We start from the raw sequence: 14,718 nt of genomic DNA on the forward strand, positions 1-14,718 counted from the left end.
AGGAAGCAGCTTTCTCTCTCTGAAACGTGCCTGTAATAAAATCAACCTGTTACTGCTATTACATGATAGTATGGGTTCTGTTTGAGCAATGTGTACATGTTGTTTTGCATATATATATATATATATATATATATATATATATATATATATATATATATATATGTGTGTGTGTGTGTGTGTGTGTGTGTACAGTGGCATATTCCCCCCCCCCCCCTTCAGATTCCTTGTGTTTTTGCATTTTTGTCATACTAACGTTTTTCAGATTATCAAACCAACTTTAATATCAGAAAAAGATAAAATAATATAAAATATAGATATAAAATAGATATAAAAATAACTTTTTAAATGATGGTTTCATAAAAAAAAAAAATCAAACCAATCTAGTTTGACTTCCACAAAGTGTCGTCACACTTATGTTAAATTCATGTATTATTTTATTTATTTAATTAAATCTGCCATGCAACATGTAGGATATAGCTGCAGCCTGGAGCACCTCCAAAGGGGAGGGACATACCTCTAAACAAGAGGATGGCATTAGGTGTTAGGCGGCTGAACACCAAACAGATTAGATATATTTTATTATTCAGATTTTTTAAATTAAAATCAGATTTTTTGCCGAAGATATTTTTCTTTAGACCATAATCGCCCAGTACTACTGCTTTCCTTCATTATATCTCCTTCAGTATTAGTGAGGGGTTTTGTAAAAGGCTCCCTTTAGTTCACGGACGTTCAGTAAAGCGGTAGCTGCGAATATCAAACCAACTTCAGCTGGAAAATACGAGGCTGCAAGTATAGAGTCAAACAAACCTGGAGCTGCGAAATCCATAGATATTTCTATAGATTATGGCCGTTAGCACTTTACCTTCAACTTTACCATAACTACTGATACAACCTTGTCATATTAAACATTTATTTACATACGATATCGTATTAGATAATATTGTATTACTTCTACATCTATGTTTCCTTTATTTTTTGCAGAGCCATGTTAAAGTTTTAAAGCTAGAACTGAAAATCTTGGATTGGATGAGTAGTGTGCGAAATGTGAACTCTAGCACTGCCCACTCTGCACTACAGAGGTTTTTAAGCCTTAAAAACTAATCAGTGCTACACGGCATATTGAATCCAACAAAGGTTCTGTTTTCCATGCATGTTTCAATGTTCTTGTTTATCATCAAAACTTATTTTTTGAATTGATGTGTAAACATCTTGTGTATTTTTATAGCATCTGTCTTATTTATGTACAGACATTTTTTTATTTTTCCAGCATTTTTTCGTTTACATAATATTGTTTTCTTTTAAATTATTTAAGGGTTTACAATCAACAAATGCCACCTGATTTGCCAAAAAGTCTGCATTTTTATAGGTTAGTTCTGCATATCCTTCTGGCATGCATAGACTCCTTAGTGCACCTCTGCATGCCATGCTGAAAGACATTCCAGCACCTCTGTCTGCTGTGCTGAAAGACATCCCTGTACCTCCATCTGCTGTGCTGAAAGACATCCCTGTACCTCCATCTGCTGTGCTGAAAAACATCCCTGTACCTCCGTCTGCTGTGCTGAAAGACATTCCTGTATCTTTGTCTGCCAAGCTGAAAGACATCCCTGTACCTCCATCTGCCGAACTGAAAGACATCCCTGTACCTCCATCTGCCATGCTCAGAGATAACATCTACTGTGCTCAAAGATATTTCTAGCATAACGTAAGAAAAATCTGCAGATGTCTATGGAGCACCTATACAAATTTCAAAGTTTCTTCCTCCAAAACAGCATCTGAAGATTTTAAGTATTTGAAAGAAAGTTCATTGTCCCCATTGTAACATCTTTCTGTAACATCTTTGTAACATCTTTTCTTAAAAAGAAATATGGTACAATGAACCATAGGACATAACTGCAGAGACCCACCTTTCCAGTCAGTGTCTGAAAGAGGAATCTTTGCTGTTACAAAAGCTTTCTATGGCCCTCCAATACCTATCCATGTACAGAAATTATGGGAAGTTGATAAGTGCGAAGTTAATATGCATGTGGGTATCAGAAATGGGCATACATTTTTTTTCTTGTTGACATCAAAGATCTTTTGACTACTGCTGTTTCCATGAATCTATGGAAGATGTGGACTTGAAAGATGAGGTTTTGACAGAAATGGTAAGTCCAAAACCATCTGTGCTTCCAGAGGAAAAAAAAGTGTCAGCCGATGTAGGAGCTCCTTTGGCAGTGCCGATGAACATTGTTCCACTTAAAAAACACTATGTTTCTGTCTTTAAAAAGAAGCCGTCTTATTATAGTCAGCTCGGGCGAGTGATGGTATCCTATGATGCACAAAAAAATCTGCTGCCATTTTCCGTGTGTTAAAGCAAAAGTCTCCTGTCCACATAAATATATAGCCAATTGGTTATGTTTCAAACAAAAAAAAAACATCTGCTTCGATCAGTACGGTCAACAAAAGCATTGGCGGACAGAATAGTCTCCAAAGGTCAGGAAGAGAAAGAGAACAATGGCAAAGTTGAGAGTTTTCTGTATCCACCCCAAGAAAACAGTTGGAGCAGGTTGTTGGATACATTTTACACAATAAGTGCCAGTTGAGCTTCCAGCAGATGTAAAGAAATCAACCATTGATGCACTTTCTTGTCTCATTCCCTTTGAAGAATTCTGCACTGAATGCCATGACCATGAATGCCATCAATGCCATGAAATTCCATTGAGTGACAAGTGAAGCAAATTTTTAAATCATGAACTACAAAAAGGACACGTTTAACATGCCAGGCAGGAAAAATACTATAATTCAACCAAAATAATCAGTATTGATAATAGTATGGACAGACTAGTAATTACTGTTTTTTGGCTATGTCTGTAGTGAGTAAGATCCCACTGCCAGCTCAGACCTACAATAAGCAAGTAAACATAAAGGAATTCTGAAACTCTGTAGAAACGGAAATGATTGCCCATGGATTTGTACTGTGGCTAGCAAGTGTGTGTTTTATATGCAACTGAAATTGAAATCATTAAAATCCCCAAGATTGCTGGCAGAAGCTGGTGTCTCGCTGTGCATCACACACACACACACACACACACATATATATACATATATATATATATATATTCATACAGTATACAGGGTTCATTTGTAAAAAGATGTCAATTTATTATTCATATTAGTTTCTTATTGATAGTATGTGCAAATGTACCATGCACAGGAACACCTTATTTGTTACTTAATTCTAGCAATGGGGATTGGTATACAACTCAGAAGTAATATGAAATAACTCAAGATATGGAACTATGTTTTTTTATTCAAAATGTTCCTTTTCTTCCTTTTTGCCCTGTATATTGCACATCATTTTATTATTACATTATATGTGTTATTATTTTATGTTATATGTAAATAAATCATTATGAACATTGTAGTGTTTACAAAAATAAATAAATAAATGTGACCCAAGAGTTTGTTTTATAGTACAAATGAATTTAATTTATTTATTTAATTATCTAACCCGGACAAATGTGTTTTACAAAACTATACAGCTGAAACTCAAACATTTTTCACTGCAAAACACAGAATTTGAAGGTCTCCAGTCTGCAGCAATACATACTTGTATACACGCTGCTATTTCCTGGTGCTGCCAGTAGGTGGCAGTGGAGCTCTGGTTTTGCTGTGACTGACTGTGATTAGCTGTGACTAGCCTTGAATTCCACTCTCAGACCAGAGAGGCATTCCTAAAAGCAAGTCAAGTTTTCTGTCTCCTGTTTTTAAACCTGATTTTCAGGTGAGTTCTGTGATAAAAAATGCACCAAAATCACTTTAAACCATAGACTGTGTATAGCTGGAGAGAGCACTGTCTCTCAAAAGTGAAGCCACCACAGGTCAGGTGCCCCCTGCTGTTCGGTTGCAGAAAGCTGTGTAACCCCACCCATCCTCATAGGTTTCAATGACAAAACAGATAACTTTCAATCACATTTTTTTCTAATATACTGTAATTCTACCTCCATTACTTTTTAAATGCAACAGCTAGTGTAACCTCTGCTTATATTGTAATATTTTTATATCCCCACAGAACTTGTTTTTTAAAACGTTATTCAGCTCCATTCAAAAAAGGTGTGGTTAATGTAAAAGGGCTGGTTATGGGCGGGACCAATAACAGACCGTCCGCTCCGCTCTGCAGCCTGTGACCGTGAGGCAGCCCTCAGGGGCGGGGTTATTTAAATGAGTCTCTCCACAGTCTTTCTTGCTCCTCTGGTCTCTACTGCACAGACTCGGGTATCAGGATCGCCAACATGGCGGAAGATTTTGGCTTCATTTTCATTGAATAAATTGGAACGGTGACACGGCGTCCATCTTTTTTTACAGTCTCTGCTTTAAACTAGTTAATAAATCATACTAGTTCATGTTTAAACACAATTATTTGCTTATTATTTGGTTGAAAGGAAGATATATGTGGATGAGGGTAAAATGGCAGATGTATTGGGTGTTGTTTTAATCAGTCGTTTTCAAGCTCTGTTAAAAATACTTAAAAATGAGATGATTCTTTTACAAGTATATTTTCTCCAAATTGCTTTTTTTTTTTTTTTTTAGAAAAAGGCTGTTCTATAAGGCGTGTATTACAGTCCTAGCAGTTTCAACATGTTCAGTTTAATGTAAATAAGTTTGCAAGCAAACCTCCTCTGAACTTTGGTCTTTGGCGGGAACTGTGTAATGAATGTACACTTTATATATATTTTAGATATAATTTGTGATTAATCAAACCGGAATATATAAAAGAGATTTCTTTATGGAAAAAAGAATGTTTAAATAAACCAGAGACCAGGGAGGCATTCGTGAAAGCAAGTCATGGTTACTGTCTCATGCTTTTAAGCCTGTTTTTTAGGGATTTGTATCTGTTTAGGCCTTGGATTGTAACACTAGTAATGTGTGGAAAAGTGTTTGCCATTTTAGAAAGCTGAATTCAATTTCACTATTAACCACTACCTAGCCTGATTACTGCCAGACTTGCAGAATCAAGAAATCACTTACATAGAACCTGTCTGACAACATGAAGCTCCTAAAAGATCTCAAAAAGCAACACATTATAAAGAAATTTAAAAACAGATCAGAAAACTAAGTCATTGATCATCTATCAGTCTGGAAAAAGGTTACAAAGTAATTTCTAAGGCTTTGGGACTCTAGAGAACCACAGTGATTCACTATTTTTCACAAATGGAGAAAAACTTGGAACACTGGTGAACCTTCCCAGGAGTGACCAGCCAAACAAAATTACTCTGAAAGGGGATAAACAACTCATCCAGGAGGTCACAAAGAACCCAAACACATCTAAAGAACTGCATGCTGGTCTCACTTCCCTCAGTTAAATTTCAACTTGTTTTCATTCCGGTTTTCTCATCATTCAAAATAAACCCGTCTCCATCCAGATAGAGTGAATCTGACTGTGGTTGGATGAGAAGTATAAACATATACCATTCCAACACCCTATTGGTTTATACGATCCATCACATCTGCACATGTCACGCCCCCACTCCAGCAAGTACATAGCAGACGTATGTAGCCTAGTATGAAGATGGTCCATGCAAGGACTTAAGAGGTTTAAGAGGTACATTAATTGCATTGTACTAAAGGGCATTCATTTTCAGTGGCTGTGTATGCAGCTGAAACAAACACTTTTTATACAAACTTTTTATACTAAAATAAAAAGCTTGAGTTGATATTTTAACTTCTACAAATGTTTTTTAAACCCTAGTTTCTATACTTCAACCTAAAGAATGGATGTGAGTACTTTTCACACCTTTGAGGTTGTGTAAACTTTTAAGCACAATTGAATCTATGAACACCTAGTTTATCCATTTTGTGAAGGTACCTGTGTTTCCTTTGAAGAAAAATGGTATTTTTAGCCACTTCTGCTTTGAAGAAGCAGCTGGCGAGCGCTTAGTTTAGTGCATGTGTGTGAGACTTCAGTCTGGTAAAACTCCAGTAATGCAGAGTGTTAAGTTTTCCATGATTTCAGACCCTTAATTTTACTCATCGGCTAATTACCAAGCCATTCATGAGCTGAACCAGATCCGCACAAGCGGAGTAAACACTAAATTCTGCAGTAATGTGTCCCTCCACAAACAGGATGCAGCTTACCAGCTAATTAGCACAGCCTTGATGAGTTAAATCAAGTGCTTTGCAGCAAGGAAATCATTAAATTGTGCAGAGCTGGAGTCTGCAGTGAACTGTGCAGAATGCTGGTATTTAAAAAGAAGCGATCAGGTAGATAAAATGACAAATTACTATAAATAGATGCGTGTATATATGTGTGTGTATGATTCATCTTTAAAAGGGTTAAGTTAGACATTTTAAACATTAATAAAGCAGTAAATGGCTAATTTCTATATAAAGATGTAATGGATTAAGGGCATCCTGAGTAGAGACTGGAGCTATGCCCCCTCTGTGTTAAAGTTCTCTTCTCTTTGTGTCTATAGCTCGTCTGGGAAGATTACATGTAATGCCGTTATGTAGTCAGGATACAAAAAAAATAACTGTTATTTGTTACAGTAAAAAATAAGTAAAGAGCAGGGCTAACAAATTAACATTACATTTTTTTTCACTAAAAAAATGGTGTTAAAAATTCATGCAAATTCATTCTTGGTGCCTTACAATCCTGGCACTACAGTTTGGGTCATTATAACATCCTACGGGCAAACAAAATAACGCAAAGTGAAGTTACAGTGGTGCTTAAAAGTTTGTAAATACTTTTGAATTTTCTATATTCCTGCATAAATATGACCTAAAACAAAGACCAGACCAAAACATGATACTACCTCCACCATGTTTTACAGATAGGATAGGGTTCTTAAGCTGGAATGCAGTGTTTTACTTCAAACATATTGCTTTTCATTTAAACCAAAACCTTCTCTTTGGGTCTCATCAGTCCACAAAACATTCTTCCAATAGCCTTTTTGCTGGTCCACGTGATCTTTAGCAAACTGCAGACGAGCAGCAGGGTTCTGTTTGGAGAGCAGTAGTTTTCTTCTTGCAAACCTGTCATGCACACTGTTGTTGTTTAGAGTTCTCCTGATGGTGAACTCATGAATATTAACAGTAGCCAGTGTGAGAGAGGCCTTCAGTTGCTTAGAAGTTACCTAGTGATTCTTAGTGACAGAGGCAGGGTGAAGGCACAGTCGCCGAGCTAAGTAAACTAAATTATGCTAAGTAGCATTCTCTCTCAATTTCGGACAGGTGCTGCGCAGGAGGGAAATTTCTCCTGTACTATTTAAGCACAGCTCTCAACACAGGAGAGAGATGCTGCGTCCGGGCTGTGAGATTTGAACAAGTGAGTGCAAGGAAAGGGTGTTAAATGGAATGACACAAATCTTTAGCAATTAGCTGTTTTGTTTATTTTGGTGCTAAATGGGTTATTAAACACTGATTGGTGACTTGCATTTGTGGCCTGTGAGTCCCAGCTCTACCATCCAGTCACATGATTTAGCCTCTCTCCACATAGAGGTGTAAGAGAGGAACAGACCAGCTGTGGTAACAACACAATTTTGAGACACTGTTGCTTGTCTTACTTAAATGAATAATTTATTCAGAAATAATTAACTGTGCCAGACATGTAGGATTTGGTCTGGGATCATTTTATCACATACTTCAATCAGTTGTCAAATTTATCTGAAGAGGAGCAGAAGGGTAAAAGGATTTGAATTGTAATATTTTTTTATGTATTCATTATGATTATTTGTTTGTTTTTTTTTGACACTGTATATTTTATATCCTTTTTTTTAATCAGCAACATTGTCAGTATTATTATTTAAGCTTGTTTCTTTACTAATTATCTACAGATACAATTGTACATTTATACTCATGATGGAGGTGGGGCTTCACTTTTTTTTTTTTTTTTAGCCTTTCAGAAGTGGACTTGCAGATGTGTTTTGGATCATTGTCCTGCAGCAGAACACAAGTTTGTTTCAGCTTGAGGTCACAAACAGATGGCCGGATATTCTTCTTTACAATTTTTTGGTAGACAGCAAGTCTTCCGGTTCCTGAAGCAGCAAAACTGCCCCAGACCATCACACTGCCACCCCTATATTTTACTTCAGGTATGATGTTCATTTTCTAAAATGCAGTGTTACTATGCGCCAGATGTAATGGTATACACGTTCCAAAATGTTAAACTTTTGTCTCATCAGTCCACAAAATATTTTCCCAATCTTGGGGGTTGTCATGATGTTTTCTGTTTTTTTTTTTGTATCTTAACTGAGGCAAGTGAGGCCTGCAGTTCTTTGGATGTTGTTGTGGGGTCTTTTGTGACATCCTAGATGAGTCATTGCTGCGCTCATTGCAGGCCCGTAGCCAGGGGGGATCGAAGGGTTCGTTCGATCCCCCCCCATCCCCCCCAACTAGGGTGTATTTTACTCTCAACATGCCTGTTGCTCCTAAGGCCATATATAAAATACCGTATAGAGGTGTAAAAAGGGGGGTTAACCTCTTAACACGCCCTAGCCCGCCGGCGGGCCAGAAAAATATCATATTTAATATCTAGCTGTGTTTATGAATACTTATAGGTTCAATATAGATACCCAATATGCCATTTTAAAGCTTTTCAGTTATCTAGCCTATTTAGCTGTATCTCCTTTCAGAAAATAAACATTTAGGGCGAAATATGCCTAGTTTAGGAAAGTTATGAAATATTTATAGTTATTCATATTTGCGTTTTTCGTACGTCCATATTTGGTCGAATGCGGACATGTTATACACCATTCGAACCGTCTGCCTCTCCGGATTACGGAACTGTGTTTAGAGTTTAAATCTGCTTGTGTTTCGCTTTGTTTACCTCAGGACACTCGAGACACACCCAACCCCCTCCAGCGCTTCCCCCACACTCTTACCTTCAAAACACCTCCAAACTTAAGAAAATCCATCAATCCAGTCACCAGTAATTCTCACATATATCCAAACAGTGCTTAAAATAATTTGAGGCAGAAAAAAATAATATCAACTTTAACGCGTTATTAAAAGCGGATTATTGGTCGCTCCACGAATCCACGCATATCTAATGAATCAGCAGACCCTCACAGACCAGACGGTATGCAAATGAGCTCTGTCAGCCAATCAGGTGCCGAGTTCAGCGAGCTGAAGGGAGGGGGGGAGGGTCAACGAAGTCCCAGCACAGTTGTAGGAAGATTTGAATAAGACAGAACACTTCAATTTATATTATTATTAATTCATGTTTAAGTTTTAATGACAATACCGATAGTGTTCCTAATGAAGTAATTCTTATCTATTTATGTCAATAGTAGACACAATAAAGGACAGCAACATCAGAGACAGACAATGGAGGGCAGCAACAGAGACAATGGAACAAAGCAACAGACAACTGAGGTGAGCAACAGAGACAGACAATGAAGTCACATCACAGATGTAGGAAGTTTGAGTTACACTTACATTTATATAAAATGTATGTTAACAGTGGGGAGCAACAGACGAACAAATAAGGACAGCAACAACAGATTCACAACAAACTTATAATAAATAAAATATGTCTAAATTAAAAGGTTTGAAGTGTGCTCGTGTATTATTGGAGTAGAGAGCCAAATGAAGTCCACTTTTGGGGGAAAAAGATCCCCCCCATCACAATGCTGGCTACGGGCCTGCATTGGGTATATTTGGTTGGCCAGACACTCCTGGGAAGGTTCACCACTGTTCAGAGTTTTTGCCATTTGTGGATAATGGTTCTCACTATGGTTCGCTGGAGTTGTCAAAACTTTAAAAATGGCTTTCAGAGAGAAAGATTTCCCTAACTGTCTTTATCATTTGTTTTCTATTTTTTTTTTTATATTGGAATAATGTCTAGATTTTGAGTTTCGTTTGGTGGACTTCTCTTTGTCAGGCAGGTCCTATTTAAGTAATGTCTTGATTGAAAACAGGTGTGGCAGTAATCACGCCAGGGTGTGGCTAGAGACAGTTGTACTCAGGTGTGATAGACAAGTTATGTTTTAACTTTTTTTCATCTGAAAACTGCATTTTGTATTTACATGTGTTTTCTCTGATTTATATTTAAATTAGTTTGATGATCTGAGATATTTAAGAGTGACAAACATGCAAAAAAATAAATGCATCATGAAGGGGCACTTTTTTCACACTGCTATATAACTTAACAGAAGTTCTGCTCTGATGTTCTGCTGCTGTGAACTGACTGAACGTTTCAGCACAGAGTTTAGTGTTTGACGCCAGGCCTCTCGTCTCTGTGAGGAGAAAAAGCTGCTGTCCTCATTATGTGCCAAAAGTAACCCACGCTCTGCCAAAAACTGTACTGTGTCAAGGACTTTCTGAAGTCTTGTTCTGTAGAGGTCTCACGCTGAGCTGCCGAGGGATGCTGGCTGCAGTTGAGCCACTTATTTAAGAAGCTGATGAGGGTCTGTGAATTGTGCTGCTCCCAGCAACTAGACTTTGTGTGCCCTTTAGTCCCGGAGGTGTCGGATGCAGATTTGGCAGGGTAATCATCTTCATGGGGTGCCATTTATAGATATAGAAACTGGACTTCTGCAGGCACTGATCCAGACACTGGCACAGTTTAGGCCTTTAAGCGATGTGAAACCCATATTACATTATTTAACTTCGTTTTTCTCTACTCCCTGTAAAAAACAATAAGTGTGGGAATCACAGGGCATCTCGCATTCTGATATTATCACCATACATTGCTTACAAAAGGATGATATCACACTACTGTGATTCTGTGATACTCAATATATCACAAGATAATTCTTTATGATATTTCACATCACCTGTGTTTCTTAAGAAGGTAAAAAAAATACTAAATACTTACCTAAAATACTTTAATTAGTAACTAGCAGGAATTATGGATTCATAGGTGTCAGTTTCACAGTATTTCACAATGAATATTCTTTACCTTAGGTTATACCTATTTTTTTTAATAGAGCCACCAAGTGGAGTAATAAAGCAGTAACTTTATTAATACAAATTCATGGTGAGTCTTCAATAATAATTATAATAATAACATTGATATTTGATGTAATGTATTGATAAGTTATCACAAAAAAATTATACAATATCACAATATTAATATTATTAATATTAATAAATATAGAATCTATTCACTATATTAACTATTTGCACTATATAACTATATTAACTATTTTCATACTACCATTGAAACGTCTCCATTACATTACATGGAAAAACTAATCCAACACAGAATTACTGCATTGCAGTTCTCAGTCAGCATGAAGTCACACTCTGCAGTACAAAATGGTAACTTGCTCGCATAGCCTACAACAGTGTGGCCATGCAAACAAACATCATATAAAATTCAACTGAATACCCTAGCGAAGGTAGCTCTGGTGGGAAAGGCTATACACTAAGGGTGAGTGATGGTTGGAAACACACGCCCATTATGCAAATAAAAGATGCCAGGAACCAACAGGAAAGATTTTTGTTTGACCTCTCCCAGAAGAAGTCATGCAATCCCAAATCATGACACTATGTTTTCCACTGTGTTTCACTGACAAGTTTGTATGTTTGGGATCATGAGCAGATCCTTTAGCCTTTCCATCACATTGGCAAAGGTTCATCTTTGTCTCATTAGTCAATAATCAGTCCATAGGCTTTGCTGTGTTCTTCATGGTAAATTACAGCCTGGTCTTCCTATTGTTCCTGTTACTGCAGTACTTCTAGGTAATTAAAATTGTTTAGTGATGACAATTATGTTTGCATCATACAGTCATATGAAAAAGTTTGGGCACCCCTATTAATCTTAATCAGTTTAGTTCTAAATATTTGGGTGTTTGCAACAGCCGTTTCAGTTTGATATATCTAATAACTGATGGACACAGTAATATTTCAGGACTGAAATGAGGTTTATTGTATTAACAGAAAATGTGCAATATGCATTAAACCAAAATTTGACCGGTGCAAAAGTATGGGCACCCTTATCATTTTATTGATTAGAATACTCCTAACTACTTTTTACTGACTTACTGAAGCACAAAATTGGTTTGGTAACCTCATTGAGCTTGAATTTCATAGCCAGGTGTATTTAATCATAAGAAAGTGTATTTAAGGTGGCCAATTGCAAGTTGTTCTCCTATTTGAATCTCCTCTGAAGAGTGGCATCATGGGCTCATCAAAACAACTCTCAAATGATCTAAAAACAAATATTGTTCAACATAGTTGTTCAGGGGAAGGATACAAAAAGTTGTCTCAGAGATTTAACCTGTCAGTTTCCACTGTGAGGAACATAGTAAGGAAATGGAAGACCACAGGGACAGTTCTTGTTAAGCCCAGAAGTGGCAGGCCAAGAAAAATATCAGAAAGGCAGAGAAGAAGGATGGTGAGAACAGCTTCTCCTTGTGTAAAGTGCGCTGTATTGTTGACCGATGCACAGTGACACCATCTGCAGCAAGATGATGCTGCAGCTCTTTGGAGGTGGTCTGTGGATTGTCCTTGACTGTTCTCACCATTCCTCTTCTCTGCCTTTCTGATATTACAATTTCAAAAATTTCTGAAAAAGCCTGTAATCAGCCTCTCCTCGTTTTTTTTCACTCTATAGTTCAGCCTGTGGCGCATGACGCTGATTGGCAACCGCCCAGCGAAACTCGCTTCTCATTTGCATAATGTTAAAAATATACAAAAAAAAAAATTCAAGCTTCGCCTCGTTCGCTCTCCATAGGAAACTGTGTGAGGCGGCGTGAAAAACGCATTGCGTTGCTGCAGTGTGTGTTTTTGCGGCACAGTAAACAAACAGACCAATCACCAAATGCTCCCCTCTGCCAATCAGATTTGTTCAGACCACTGCCTCAGCTAGTGAATTGGGACGTGGCCGGGAAAAAATGCCTTTAAAAAGGGATAGGGAGCCCGAGAACTGGTGGAAAAACGAAAACGGGCGGAAACTAATGACACGCCGAGCACGAGAGAGAGACAGGGGAGGAATGTACAAAAAATCTGTCCAGAGAGGCATTTTTTCCTTATAGTTCAAAAAAACCTCACGGGTCAGATGTATCATACATATGTATTCTGTCTCTCTCTGTGTGTGTGTATATGTATATATATATATATATATATATATATATATATATATATATATATTATTTATTTTTTTTTTTACTATGGCAAGCCAAACAGGAAATATATAATAAAAGCTGATATATATATATATAATGAACTCTGATATATATATAATGAAAGCCGATATATATATAATGAAAGCGATATATATATATAATGAAAGCCGATATATATATAATGAAAGCGATATATATATAATGAAAGCCGATATATGTATAATGAAAGCCGATATATATATAATGAAAGTCGATATATATATATATATAATGAACTCTGATATATATATAATGAAAGCCGATATATATATAATGAAAGCGATATATATATATATAATGAAAGCGATATATGTATAATGAAAGCGATATATATATAATGAAAGCGATATATATATAACGAAAGCCGATATATATATAACGAAAGCGATATATATGTAATGAAAGCGATATATATATAATGAACTCTGATATATATATATTAAAAGCCTGCCGACCACCGGCAGGCAGCGCGGCTCATTCTTTCCACGGAGGTGCAGCGCGACCGGCCTCGGACTGGCTTTAAAGTGTCAGGGGGCGAAGGTGGCAAAAAAGCTCCGGCCCGCGAGCTGCTTTCCCCGAGCCGGGGACGGTCTACCAGCGTTCATTCTATATATATCAGCTTTCATTATATATATATATCAGAGTTCATTATATATATATCAGCTTTCATTATATATATATATCAGAGTTCATTATATATATATCGCTTTCATTATATATATATATATATATATATATATTATGGCAAGCCAAACAGGAAATATATAATAAAAGCTGATATATATATAATGAAAGCGATATATATATAATGAAAGTCGATATATATATAATGAAAGTCGATATATATATAATGAACTCTGATATATATATAATGAAAGCTGATATATATATAATAAAAGCGATATATATATAATGAAAGCCGATATATATATAATGAACTCCGATATATATATAATAAAAGCGATATATATATAATGAAAGCCGATATATATATAATAAAAGCGATATATATATAATGAAAGCCGATATATATATAATGAACTCCGATATATATATAATGAAAGCTGATATATATATAATGAAAGCCGATATATATATAATGAAAGCCGATATATATATAATGAAAGCCGATATATATATAATGAACTCTGATATATATATAATGAAAGCCGATATATATATAATGAACTCTGATATATATATAATGAACTCTGATATATATATATATATAATGAAAGCCGGTATATATATATAATGAAAGCGATATATATATATAATGAAAGTGATATATATATAATGAAAGCAATATATATATATAATAAAAGCGATATATATATATATAATGAACTCTGATATATATATAATGAAAGTGATATATATATATATAATGAAAGCGATATATATATATATATAATGAACTCTGATATATATATATAATAAAAGCTGATATATATATAATGAAAGCTGTTAAGACCCTTTAAGAGGTAAACGGGTGGTCCGAGATGTCAGCCTGAGAGACTGAAGGTGGCGTTGTGGTTCAGCCGGCCGCAGCTCCTCGCGTAGGGGAGGCAGACCACCGGCAGGCAGCGCGGCGCATTCTCTCCACGGAGGTGCAGCGCGACCGGCCTCG

Source organism: Astyanax mexicanus, chromosome 11 (assembly GCF_023375975.1).
Source record: "Astyanax mexicanus isolate ESR-SI-001 chromosome 11, AstMex3_surface, whole genome shotgun sequence".
Taxonomy (NCBI): Eukaryota; Metazoa; Chordata; class Actinopteri; order Characiformes; family Acestrorhamphidae; genus Astyanax; species Astyanax mexicanus.